Source organism: Leptinotarsa decemlineata, unplaced genomic scaffold (assembly GCF_025532065.1).
Source record: "Leptinotarsa decemlineata unplaced genomic scaffold, Ldec_3_MD MMD2_tig00001393_RagTag_RagTag, whole genome shotgun sequence".
In the NCBI taxonomy this organism is placed as follows: domain Eukaryota; kingdom Metazoa; phylum Arthropoda; class Insecta; order Coleoptera; family Chrysomelidae; genus Leptinotarsa; species Leptinotarsa decemlineata.
Window position 1 is genome coordinate 14103308 of NW_027412562.1, and position 14721 is coordinate 14118028.

The 14721-nt window shown below is 33.3% G+C and overlaps 1 protein-coding gene across 1 annotated transcript in view; it reads right to left on the minus strand.

Moving 5' to 3' along the window:
• LOC111505295 (nephrin) overlaps positions 1–14721 on the minus strand; it is a 1173166-nt gene that overhangs the window by 880404 nt on the left and 278041 nt on the right. The gene's annotated exons all lie outside the window — the stretch shown is intronic.

Genomic DNA, 14721 nt, shown 5'->3' on the forward strand with positions numbered 1-14721 from the left:
TTTCATAATAATACTAGTATTTTTCGTTCGTTATTGTTTCAAGCTTATTTAAAAAAATATTTTTCAACTTTTTAGTTCGATGTTCTTCAAAAGGGACTTTTTCAGTTTTTCAAACTATATTTATTCACATAGAAGTTATTCGGAAATATGAATGTCATGTAAAAATACCAAAACCTGCAAGTGAGAAATATGTATTTGTAATTTTTCGAATCTTTCGCTTTATCGATTCGAACGAAATATGATTCAAATTTCATAATTTTAATGAATACGAGACTTCAATGTCATATTTTGGCTAGAAATTGCGACCCGCATTAGCCTGTTATCAGAAGAAGAAATAAATTCACCTCCAGAAATACGTCTTTGTTGTTGCAAAGTTCATCTAGTTTATTTTGAATGAATGGAAGTCAATATGTTAACAATCGAATGAACTTATTTCTCTTCATTCTTATTACACTCTTGTTCCTTTTTTTTTAGCAGATTTGTATCACATTAGCTGCAGATGAGTTCGAAATATTTTGATACAATGTGACTGTTTGATGTTTACTGTTAGATGTAGTAATCGAAAAAATAATAACGCTCCTTGAGTTAATTTCATAAATATTATTTTCACCATTAGATGTGTAGATAACTGTAAACCAAAATAACTGCTATAACCACATTCACAACAAAACATTCAATGATTCATCTCAATAATCTTATGAGTAACCCGAATTCATCATTCAGTATGCCGTCCTTTCCGTTCTATACAGATTATAGCCCTGTCATTCACATACTTTGTGGCATTTTTAATAAATAGGAGATTTATTTTAGCACAACACTCCCGAATGGTATTCTCTGGATATTCTTTGTTTGCAAATGGTCTGTGCTTATACAATTTTTGTTTCAGATAACCCCATAAAAAGTCCATCGAAGATGCGTCCGATGATCTTTGGTGGCCAATGATCTTCCCATACAAAACTTCAGACAACTGATTCATAATGAAATTTCTGTACATGTCTACGTTCAAATTTTCTATAAAAAATATCGTTCAATTATTTGGTTTTCTAATAACCCACACATTTGTCTTGAATAAATATTGATCACGATATTCTATTACATTACTTGCGTTATTGTCTGACCACCAGCGACAATTTTGGGAACTAACTGTTCCGTTTGACGTGAAAGTTAACTCGTCTGTCCATAAAATTATATAGGGAAATATACAATATCATTTCTTTCCCACCTCGTAACCAAAATGAAAATCACACTCAAATACCAAAATCTCTTCCTTTAAGAGTGTGTATGAACTTCGGCTTATAGAGATGGAATTTACTTTTGTACAAAATTCTTCTTACAGTTTCTCTGCCGACCCCTATATCTCCACTAATAATCCTAAGTATTTTTTTAAAGCAATGCTCAAACATATATTTAGTTGTTATTCATCATTATTCTTCATTGGATTATGTGGATTATCTGTATTCATCATTTTTTGCAGTTACAATTGGAATTTTGCTATTTAAATTCCGTCACACCCTACGGTACCTTAGGTTTATTGAAACATCGCCAGTACCGGCTACCAGGACCACCGTCATACATTTTTTTCAGGGTATCGAGAAGTAACAATCTGAATCCACGACGAATAGACGGCATTCATGATAGAATACCGCCAAAGAAAATGATACTATTGAACTTGCATTCTTCACTCTCATGGTTTTTATTTTTATATTCAGTCTGACTTGACCCACGCGTTTTTTTGATGAAATTTTTGAAAATCTATTTTCCGACAACAAATCCTCTACTCGCATGATGTTCCTCTTGACTTCTCGTATCCTCTCTCAGACTATCTTGTCTTTATCAAGACGACCCAGTTTCTCTGTTTTTGTTTCAAGATAAAAATATCCTCTTGTCCAGTTCTAGATAAGAAAAGAGACAATACTGTTAATACTGTTGATCGTTCAATACGTGGGCACATACTTCTCGACCTTCTTTACCTTTCCAATATGATTTGAATCATCAAAAACCGCAAGAAAGCTGATGCCACTTCCGTCATCCCACGCATCGTTTGTGATGGGTCATTCTTCATCAGGGTCCTCAAATCCTCGTTCTGGATTACTGTAGGGTCGTCCACTTGAGGGCTTATCTTCGAAGCTAGAATCTCCGGAACGAAATTCCGCAAATCAACGTCGAACAGTGGGTTCATTAACACTATAATTGTCAAATGCCTGCGGCAGCGCAGCGCATTTGTTCAGTTATAATTTGTAGAGAAAAATTGGCCAAAATTTGCTTAACGACATCACATAGTAATAGGCTGAAAAAGGACGAAAAAATTAATAGCATTAATGTACAAAAGTCTCTGTCGATCAGTATATACGACGACAGAGTAGAATAAATATATATTGAGATATGGAGCTACAAAAACACATAACATTCAAACATATAAAACTTCTGAAACAACCTATCATTAAGAATATAGTCGAGTCGATGAAATCTAGTTTCATTCAGGTCTTATCATATCCAAAATTATTTTTCAAGTAAACCAAGGAACAGCATCAAAGAGAAATCTTTACAAAAATACCTCTTTTTTCTCCATTATTTACTTGTTGTTTATGATGTAGATTAATCAAGGGAGCCATGGCGTCGTCTTTTGTTCATCACAGTGAAAACAAATGACGAGACAGAGAGCAATCCGAGACCCTTCTATGTAACTAGATTAGTTACGCTTCAGCTTAATATCGCGGAAAATATTTTATGGAGTGAATGTTCGTACGTGTGTAATGTGATCTACGAATTTTGATAGCTTCTCTTGGATTCAGAACGTAATTTTACACGATGAAAATGGAAGGCTCATTGTTGAAATTACGGTGAAATAAAATAGTCATGAAATACTGAATTCTATTTTCTCTAGCGCTATGTTATTGCCTTCCCATGGCAAATCGTCTGTAATTTCTAATATTTGGTAAATTCTATTACACATAATAATTTGTGTGGATCAACAGAGAATGATAGTTATGATGTTACAAGAGAACTCATATATTCTTCAATATATTAGAAATTTTGTTCATTACGAATTCATAGTACATGTGAAAAACAATATAGCATAACTGAAGCATTAAACTAAAAGGATGCTACTTGTGCGTGATGAAGCATCGGTATTTCTCATGAATATAAAGTTTCAACTGATAAATAATACAATGACTTGTTTGAACAACGAACTCGGAAAAAAGACTGAAAGGAAGTTATCAACATTGTTGGAAATTTTTCGTGTCAGTCTATTGATGAGGAAGAACTTGATCTGTTGAAGAAATTAATAAAATTTTGGTTCGAGTCTTTCGAGCGAAGATATGGGAGATATGGCCAGTGTCGAAAGAACACGAGGCTTTCAAATTCCTTCTGAATTGTAAATAAGATAGATGGAAAAAAAATATTATCAAAGGTTTGAGGGAGAAAGATTTTTCGATCTCGAAAAAAACACAGGCAATGAGATTGTGATATTGGGTAAGTCAGGTTACTGCGAGAGATTTGATATTTCATTCGAAAATGATCTCTATAATGAATAACCAAGGAACCCATTGCCTAAGGTGGTTTCAGAAGTGAAAAGAAGTGTCAAAATTTGACCTCATTGGCTTTGAACTGAAGTTTATATGTTTATAATCCTACAGTTTCCAGAATATACGGTCTACCGAAAATTAACAATCCTGGCAAGTAGGTGCGACCTATTGTCTAAGCCATAAGTTTTGCTACCTATGAAATCAGTAAATGTCGAATGAAACAGTTGAAAACTCTCTGAGTCTCATAATTGGTTTTGAGTGTTGTTGATTCACATGAGTTCATAGAGAAACTTACTCACTCGCAGAATAACCTAGATCGAAAAATGAGAGAATTTAGTTTTTTTATTTTGATTGTATTTATATAAAATCTTCTCTTCAAAGATGTTCATATAATCTTCATTTTCCAAATAGAGTAAAAATTTAATATGTTATAAAATGAAGAAAACAAATTATTTACTTTTGATATAATAACCTGTCCAACCCAGAAAGGTTCAAATAACTTAAACATAGGTTTAGCTATTGCTATTTCAAATAATATCGAACTCAGCCAAAACTGTGCTATTTCTGTAGAAACAGTAGAAAGTCAATGACACACCAGTCAAAACAGCCTCACTACCATATGTTGAAGAAACCACAGACAAAGTCAGCAGAATTCTCCGACAACACAGCATAGCAAAAAAATTCGTACCGTAACGTGAAATGAAGTTTATGCTCCGTAATCCAAAAAATCATATACCACCGGGAAAGGGAAAAGTCACCACGTCTTCTTCAGGACACAACATCAATCTCGAGAACACAAAAACACCAGAAAACAATGAAAACTTTTACTCTTGAACAAGCTGAGACGCATATGTATATATGTATGATATGTATAATAATATTATACATATCATATGTATAATCGAGAAAGGTTAATGCAGTCGAATTGCTGGAAAATAAATCCATGAAAATAAAATGATAAATGGAAAAGTATAATTCTGATCATTCCCATATTGATTTCAATTTAGGAGCCACCGGTAGACAGCTGTTTCAGCCCATTGGGCATCGTCAGTACCGTTTACGCAGTTATTTTCATCAAGTGATTTTCTTGGTTATTCACATTTTGTCTTCAATCGAGGACCGTTACTTACTATGCCCGACAGGTGTCTTCGGGTGGTTCTTAAATTGAATTCAATATGGGAATGATCAGAATAGTACTTATCTTTTACTTTATTATTTAGTAGCTGTTGAAAATAATCCCAAAACGTCAACGCGAAATTCAAAAATCAAAAGGCCTACCAAGAACTAACGTTAGGAGAATATGGAAAAAACACAAATTCAAGCCATATAGGACTAACAGAGTTCATCCACTCAGACCAAGAGATTTCGAACTCCGCATAGCTTTTTGCAACTGGTTCCTGAAAAGTTGTAACCAAGTGCGTGATTTTTCGTTAAATTGTATTTGGACAGAGCAGTACCGGCATTTTCAAACGCTACAATTTTATACTTGGGCACAACAAAATCCTCATTCTATTGTGAAGCAGAGAAGTCAAGGATTTGGATTTAGTGCGTGGGCACGTGTTTTCAGGAGTGGAATTATAGGCCTACTACAGGGGTATTTAAAAATTTCAAGACAGAACATTTTAACCTCTTGTTGATGGATTTCCACTAATGGAGCTCAGAAAAATATTTTTTCAACAAGATGGGGCTCCGCCATACAGCACAGCAATTGTCACCAAATTTTTTCCTGCAAATTCAAATGATAATTAGATGGCCAACCGTAAGCTGGCCAAATTATCGGACCTAACGTACTTGCGGACTTTCACCTATGGAGAAGGTTGAAAGATCTCATTTGTGAATTACCGATCAATTCCAGATACGGATTGAAAGCGACTGTGATCCAAAGTTTTACTTATCCCACTCCTGTTGAACAAATTTATTCAGCAAAAACGTTCAGAGAAAATAGTAGACATTTCGAACATCTTCTCTCAGGATATATTTTTCATTGTTTGTTCTTCATCGTGTATATTTCTATTGTTGAAACTTTATTTATTAGTGCTAAATATAGTATAGATTGTCATCAGTTTCATTGAAATCAAGCCTTTCAATCACTGCTGTAAAAAGCTTTCTCATCATTTGATAGCTATTACTGAACAATTTCTTTCTGTTTTATCGCCGCGTCGCTCCAAAAACGCACCTCAAAGTGTGCGTTATATGATTATCTCGTTGAAAAAATAGCTTTTCCATCAAAAACTATCGATACCTCAATTGAAAAAATGAGTTTTCAACACTATTGAATTCTACGTAAAAAAATGGAAGGAAATATTTTCATAGAAACAAGATATTTTTGACAAGAAAAAGTTACAACAATTTTACGAAAAACGAATATTTTAGAAAACATCCTCTAACTCAAAAACTATGACAGATACCTATATGCGCTTTTGACCATCAGTTTTCATCTATCCAGTTTGAAAACAGGAGTTTCACTTTGAAAGTGTCCAATTTGACCGACTCTGTACATATCGTTAAAAATACTACTAGTAAGTCATTTCAGTATCTTCCAAATGTACATTCTGATATCCACAAAAATCATCACAATAAAAATTGAAATCTGATAAAAATACTGATTTATGCGATTCTATTTGTTGAGGGTTTCTTCATATCAAAATGTTGAATGAATGCCTGGCATTATCTAACAACCTTCTCCGGTTGAATAGAAGTGATAAACTCCTTGAGAAAATTATTTTCTCAATTTCTTCGAGGTCACGAAATATTTGTGAGCTAGAAAAAATTCACAGAAATAATCTAAACATGCGTAGTATTTGATAAAAAAATTTCACATCGCACTGAACTTCATTGAATTATTCAAAAATTCATTGTGAGATTCTGAAACTAGGTCGAAATAAGCTTCATAAATTCAAGGAATTTGATAATTCAAGTAATTATGGATCCTATAACCGAAATGTATATGAATCATCTCTTCGAATTGCAACCAAGCATTAGGAAGGTTTTTGGGCTATTGATTTCGATAAAATTAGTTTTTCAATATTATACAGAATATTCAAAAATCATTGTCACTTTTTATAATTTCGGACAAAGAGTATATTGTTATATCAAATGGCATCCTGTTTTTTTGGTCTAGCAATATTGAATACAATTATCTTCCACTTCATCTTGAGATTCACTATAACTAACCTGAACAGTTTTTTCATATATTGGCTTTCTCATACAGTAATTGTTATTTCAACGCATTCTTCGAATCAATATAGCTTTGAAAGGATATCTATTCAACATGTTGAAATAATTTTTATTGACAGTTATTGTGTTGTACGTTATTCAAAACATTCACTAAATTATCACCGTTGGAAATGTAAACTTATTCCGTTTAAGAGTGGTTAGATATGATTTTAGCAATTGGTGAGTATATAGAGAATTGACTTTCGGCGAGGAAGGTGTATTCCAAAAAATAGCAAGACCAAAATCGTCCAAACAAGTTAGTTTTCAAACAATTGCTACATGAATATCGTAGGACCGAAGTGTAGCTAATGACAAGACAAATAGACCAAAACCTGTCATTGGAGATGAGAAAATACATGTTTCATTATGGAATCAATCATAGAAAACTCTCATACGATTCACTCGTATTATATGAAATACACTTCCATCGACGAATCGACAAAATGTCTTCTGTAGAATGAACATTTTTCAAATTCTTTTTTATTTTCTTATGAATATAATTTTCATAACAATGGCTCAGTAAACAGTTTCTAGAGAATGTGCCGCCAAATATCTGTATGATATTGAGAAACGTGTTTTATCGAAATGAATAGCCCAAAATCTCTCTCATACATGGTCGGAATTGGAATGGATGATTTCCATACTTTTCGATGTTATTCAGTTTCCAACTGTACCTCCATGTGAGGTACTTTGTACCTCATATGGAATAATATTATTTTTTCGTAACCTATTCAAAAATGTTACGAAATAGAGGTTGTTCTATTTGAAAAAACACAACTTTGATATGTCACATTTTTGAAGCAACCCTGTGGACTCTGAAATAATTTCTTTCTGCAGTCCTAATCAATATACATATAATGAAATGGAGGAATTCCCGGAAAAATTATTAGTTTGGTTTACAGGAACCGTGTCTTATGAGGTGCCTCACTCCATTCGCCTACAATATCCACCACCCACCCATTATATCCATTTAATTTTCAATTTATCTATATGATACCCAATGAAATGATAGTTAATACACATTTCCAAAATTAAAAATGATGATACTCAATAAGTTAACACTTGTTTCGAGGGTGAATAAAAATAAGTCAACATGTAAAATATACACGAAACATGGACACACTCGAGAAGAGAAATCACTCGTATTTCGAGAGTGTCATTGTGCAAAACAACATCAATTAAAAACACTTAAGTAAATATACAACAGCTGAGGAAAACGTTTATACAAATATTCAAGCTATAAGAATGATCAATAGATTACTGAAATAAGGTAATAACAATTTAATTCATTGTCTTCCTTCAATGAAATCATTCCTGACCGGTGAGTTGTCTACCATTATCCTGTGTTATTGAAAGTGGATTTCCTAGCGTGAGAAATATTTTTTATTTTTTCAAAATTTTTACCTTTTCATATCTACTGTAACAGTCTATTATCACGAACAAATATTCACCTGTTGGAACTGGTCCTAAGAAATCCAACGCAACATCCACCCAGTATTCAGCTGAAAGGGTTATTTTCTTGAGTGGGTTCGGATTTCTTACCGAAACATAGCCGTCGAAACATTTTGTACTTTTTCCGGTATCTTTGATATTGCCACCATCCTCAAGACAGATGCAGATGCCGACCTGCTTCATCCTCCTCAAGACAGTTGATCTTGACCAAACCGATGACTTTTTGATCTTGCAGGTTCACAGGCATTCACCTATTTCAAACTCTTCTATAATTTCAATATACTTTACTAACCTTGTTTTCCTGTAATGATCATACGAGTACTCAAATAATGTTATACGTCCGACATTGCATAATATCTAAATTCAATAGTACGATTCACATGTATATTTATATTTCATGAGATTTTCTATGACACGAATGTAATTAGAATATAATAAATAATTTTTTTAACTGAATAAAATTGCAGCAATCACATTTTTTTTATGAAGTTGTACATAATGATTAAAAAAAATCGAATTCGAGTTTTTTTTTTGATTTTTTGCCTTTTCTGGGAATATTTACTATTGTGATGTGGATTTTTTCCACACCTTCAGAAAGTAGATATTTCAACGCACAGAAAGCATATCGACTTTTTGAAAAAAGCTGAAAAAATGAATATTTTGAATCAAATAAATCAAATGGTATTTGGGACACGAAAAGGTAAGTTTTCATCAAATTCCGTAAAAAAAATTTTGAAACAGATAAAAATGAAAAACCAAACACTTGGTTATTTGAATTTTTCACATAAGTTTTGAGGTTATGTAAAAATATTGTGAAAACAAAAGTTGTAGATCTTATCATTACCTATAACTTTGCCATTTAACTGTTTCCATAGGATCTGTAGTCCTATAGTATATATTTATAGTATATATATATATATATATATATATATATATATATATATATATATATATATATAAAAAAAGATAGAGGGATATTGAGTGAGATGGTATTATCAATGGATAAAGGTTATTGGACATAGCACTCATAGGAAGGTGGGCAAACCGCAGACACGTGTTTCTGGCTATTTAGCCTTCGTCAGTACGGTACAGCCAAGTGTAAAGGATAGACAACACTTGGTTGCAAGAAAGGGGCCAAACAAAGCAAGCGGATTCATCATCAGGGGCCAACTGCGATTTCGTGTCATCGTTGGAAGACCTTGTGATTACAAGGACTAACTCCCAACTTCGTCACGGGAGCAGCTATAGCAACCTGCGAGACATCCGGGTCCAAGATAAATAAAAAAAGATAGAGGGATATTGAGTGAGATGGTATTATCAATGGATAAAGGTTATTGGACATAGCACTCATAGGAAGGTGGGCAAACCGCAGACACGTGTTTCTGGCTATTTAGCCTTCGTCAGTACGGTACAGCCAAGTGTAAAGGATAGACAACACTTGGTTGCAAGAAAGGGGCCAAACAAAGCAAGCGGATTCATCATCAGGGGCCAACTGCGATTTCGTGTCATCGATGACACGATGACACGAATCGATGACACGAAATCGCAGTTGGCCCCTGATGATGAATCCGCTTGCTTTGTTTGGCCCCTTTCTTGCAACCAAGTGTTGTCTATCCTTTACACTTGGCTGTACCGTACTGACGAAGGCTAAATAGCCAGAAACACGTGTCTGCGGTTTGCCCACCTTCCTATGAGTGCTATGTCCAATAACCTTTATCCATTGATAATACCATCTCACTCAATATCCCTCTATCTTTTTTTATTTATCTTGGACCCGGATGTCACGCAGGTTGCTATAGCTGCTCCCGTGACGAAGTTGGGAGTTAGTCCTTGTAATCACAAGGTCTTCCAACGATGACACGAAATCGCAGTTGGCCCCTGATGATGAATCCGCTTGCTTTGTTTGACCCCTTTCTTGCAACCAAGTGTTGTCTATCCTTTACACTTGGCTGTACCGTACTGACGAAGGCTAAATAGCCAGAAACACGTGTCTGCGGTTTGCCCACCTTCCTATGAGTGCTATGTCCAATAAAATATATATATATATATATATATATATATATATATATATATATATATATATATATATATATATATACAAAAGTGAAAGTATAAATTGAATTTTTCAATATTAAATCGTCGTTTTTCCGTCACAGTAAAAAAATGTGTATTATACACGGGAAAAAAATAATAGATTTTAGCTCTTGGTTTAATACTTGGTCTAATACTTTTTTCCCTTGTATAATAAATAACTATTTCACCCTTAAAAACCCACCCCTTTCACTTCCCGAATTCAGATCGTCGGTAATTTAGACCTCCTTCGATTTTTTTCATATTCACCTCCTTTTCCAATGGGTTTCATTTCACTTTTTTCCCAGTTTCACCATTTTTGAAGGCTTCAGCCCTGATCTATTAGTGAAGTAATGTAAAAAATTACTAAATAGAAGGAATTTCGGATTGTGGACGAGAAGTGAAACTCTCATTCAGTTCAGGTGGTTACCTCCGTACACCTTTTCGTATCAGAAGATTCATGAAACAAGCGAATTAAATTAAAATTCACTATCTGAAGGGACCTTTCTCTTTCGAATGAATTATTATAACCCAGATTTCCATACGAACCCTTTCTCAATTTTGACCACATCTCATGGAAGGGTATTTTGAAACCCTATTAACCACAATGAGAAACTTTGAGACAATGATTGATGGGCTTTTGTGCGCGAATTTATATTAACAAAGGTAGTCAACATATTCATAGGACCCGACGAGGAGATGACTTGTATGTTCGAACTAATATCAATACAAGAGTTTCTTCTGAAAGGAATCAATTCTCAAAGGCAATCAATTTCGAAATAAACTCTTCACAAAATTATATGGATGATGCAAAAAAAAGTAACTCTTAGACCTTAAAGCCCTTTCGAATCGATTGCTTTCGTATAAACATTGAATAGCGTGATAAGAAAATCTTTCGATATGAATAATTTTATATGAACATTGAATTAGTCAAGAACCACTTTTTCTAATTCAGTTTGTACTACGAACATTCGTTATGAAATTCAATCAGATATATTATATAAATAATATGTGACAATGGTAAAATTTCACCTACATAGAACACTGTCATCTTCAATGGCGAACATCTCAATAACATTAAAATATGAAGCACTCAATTTATTGATATGATTACGACTTTATGAATGAGTTAAATCTACTCATGTCATCAATGACTCAATGACATTCATTTGCTCATTAGATTCAATCCCCAACATAGGAATTTTGTTCAAATTGATATATTTGAAGGGAGAAATAATTTTTTGGAAAACAGGATTCATCTTTTTACTACCCCATCTTCATGCAAACAGTTGTGAGAATCTTACAAAGGAAAGAAGAAAGCAATTAATGTCTGAATAAACTATCCACAAATACATGCCAAGAAGTAACTTTCAGACTCAAACTGGAAAAAAGAGCCCTCTAGATAAAACTACCTCCATAAAAATTACAGGAAATAAAAAATATTCCAAACAACTACTTTTATTTGAACACTGAATTATACAAAACCACTCTTTTCTATTCAGTTTGTTCTGAATAGTTTCTGCTTTGCTTTCTATATAAATTTTATTTCGATTTTGTGATATTTCCATCCTTTCATTTTGATGTTTCATATTCATTGGCTTCTTCGCCCTCTCGTCTGATACATTATTATTTGAAGTGGGAGTGAGTATATGCGATTGTTGTTTATTTGTATGATTAAACATTCATATGGAAGTCGTTGTTACAAAAATAGTTTTTCTTGCATGGAAGTATTTGTTTTACCACGTCTTTTTCTTCCAATTTGTTTCTAAAAGTTAGTTCTTTGCATCTATGTTCATTTGGAGATCAATTACTTTCTTTCTTTGAGATATTTCCCCTTTTTTTTCATAGTGAATAACATACTTAAAACCTATTCTTTACTGTAACTTTTATATACCCAACGAAATCACCAGTGTGAACTACCTCCTTAGGTACATACCCATCCATAACTACCTAGATCATCTACTCAACATTTCTTATATGATGTTCTTGGATGCGACTCCTAAATGTTCTGCCGGTTTGACCAATATATATCTTAAGACAAGTAGCAAAATTTAATTTATTTACTGCTGATTTCTCAAATTCAGATGGTTTGTCTTTATTATTTCCAAAAAAAAATTTCAAAATATTATCTATTCTATATGCTATTATAAGATGTCATTTTGTGTTAATACTTATGGGTAGAATCACAATTAATAGTAATATCCGTATGGGAAAGTTTGGGATAAATTGAAAAATCATGTTAGTTGTTCTTTCTACTGATTGACAAATCCAAAAAATTGATTGAGTTTGAATCGTCTGCTTCTACTTCAATAATGAATTCATTGTTTTCATGAGTTTTTTTGATATTCCTGAAGGAATACCTGTGAAACATACCAAAAGTAAATTTTCATATCTATACCAACACAAGAAATACTTAATCAAAGAATGACTAATTATCTCTTAGTACCAGTGAAACATTCAAAAAGTAAAATCACATATCTATACCAACACAAGAAATACTTAATCAAAGAATGTTCAACAATCGACGTCTCTAAGTTATCAATGAAAATTTCCGCAAGTACGGGGCTTAACGGCTTTCCCATAATAAAATCTCTTGAAAAGGAATAAATATCATTGTTGAATTGAAAATGATTTTTCTGAAACATAATGACAGAAAGTCAATGATTTTTTGTTTCGAAACTGGGTTCACTCGAATAATTATGTTACTGAAGTAAATCAGGAGGTATGCTGGGAAATGATTTCACGACCAGAAAGAGAAGTATTTTGAAAAGCATCCCAAAACATTCACCCTCACTGTTTCATCACAGTAAACCTTTAACAGAAATTAAATAAATCTACTGATTGTGCCGAGGATAGGTAGACAACTACAAAGAAAATAAATATTCACCTAGTATATACAGTTCAATCTGACTATAGCTTACAGACAACAACTACTCTCTTGGCTTCCTAACTGAATAAGAATTGGTACAGTTATTGCTGTCTGCTGTCTAATGAGTGCTGCGGGCTTTAATGTACCCCTATGATCATATTTCCAAAACAGTGTCATTCTCCTCTTCTAGAAGAAGATGGTCACCGGGGTGCAATTCATGACTGTTCGAGAAATAGTTGAACCAATGAATGTTTCACAATGGTTTCAACATCTCAACACATTTGTAAAACACTCTAAAGATAACAAAAATTACTAATATCTGAAGCATATAAGTATTGCAAAAGTAACTACATTACAATATTATAATCACCTCCCATTCCAAATGATACTGAATCAAAAGAGAAGACGAAGAAGTCAACGAAATGGAAACATGAAAAAGACAAAAAATCACAATAGGAAAGAAAGCAAAGAGAAAGGTATTCATATACCTGGCAGCGCACTGACACCACTGCATAGGGATGATTCATGGAAAGGTTGGATAATCAAAAGGTGACTGGATCAGTATGAATCGAGCATGGAGTGAATGTACATATTTGGGATTTATTATGAATATTGGAAAGTCAACAAAGTGTTAAGTGAAGTGTTGTCTATCATTCCACACCGTGGACTTTCTCTTGTAATTTTTTTTCTGTTTTCTTCAACATTATCAACATTCTTCTTTACTCTTCTCAGTATTGTTTGCCCACTTCAACAATATTCCGACAGAATATTTTCAGACTGATCAATACTATGAAAAAAAAATCATAAACTCAATTAATGGTGCAATGAAATAATATTAGCTTTTGCGTAACCAAGTCATTTCGTTCCGCTTTGTGGAAATCCTCCGCGTGTAGTGCCTGAACACATAAATTTTCCTCACGTAGGGCAATTTCTCATCATGAAAAAGAACTGTGTATTCACAAAAGTTCTGATTCAATAACATAATTGGACTTGTGCATACTTCGGTGCCACTAGTACTTTTTAGATATTTTTATTTCAGTAACTCATGTTGCTTCGAATGCCTCAATAATAACTAAAAGCTTACAAAAATGAATAAGTGAATTGTCGAACCGCTGACATACTGATCAAGTAGATTTCAATTGAATTTTCAAAGAAAGTGTCATCATTGTATTCAAAAACATATTCCAATATGCGTAAGGTTTTTTTTTCATGAACTTTGCATTTCCCAAGCTCCGATTTTATAAAATATTTGGAGGGATTGATTGCTTCATCTTGTAATGTGTTTCTGTTGAAAATTGTGACAACAATAAATTTTACGAATTGAATGTCTTCTTGATCATAATGAAGTTTTATTTTATATTCATTCGAATAAAAATCATTGAAAATTCATGATAGACAAATTTGAACATCATTGAGAGATTTCCGCATTACATGTTGTGTAATTGGCCGCGGTGGTAGTGCGCCCGACTCACGATCGGAAGGCCGTGGGTTCGTTTCCTGCCTCGACCAGATATTTTTCTCGAGAGAATTCATCTGGTTGAAGCTGGGAAGATTCTCCAACTGTGTTAGGAATCACAGGTTAAATGG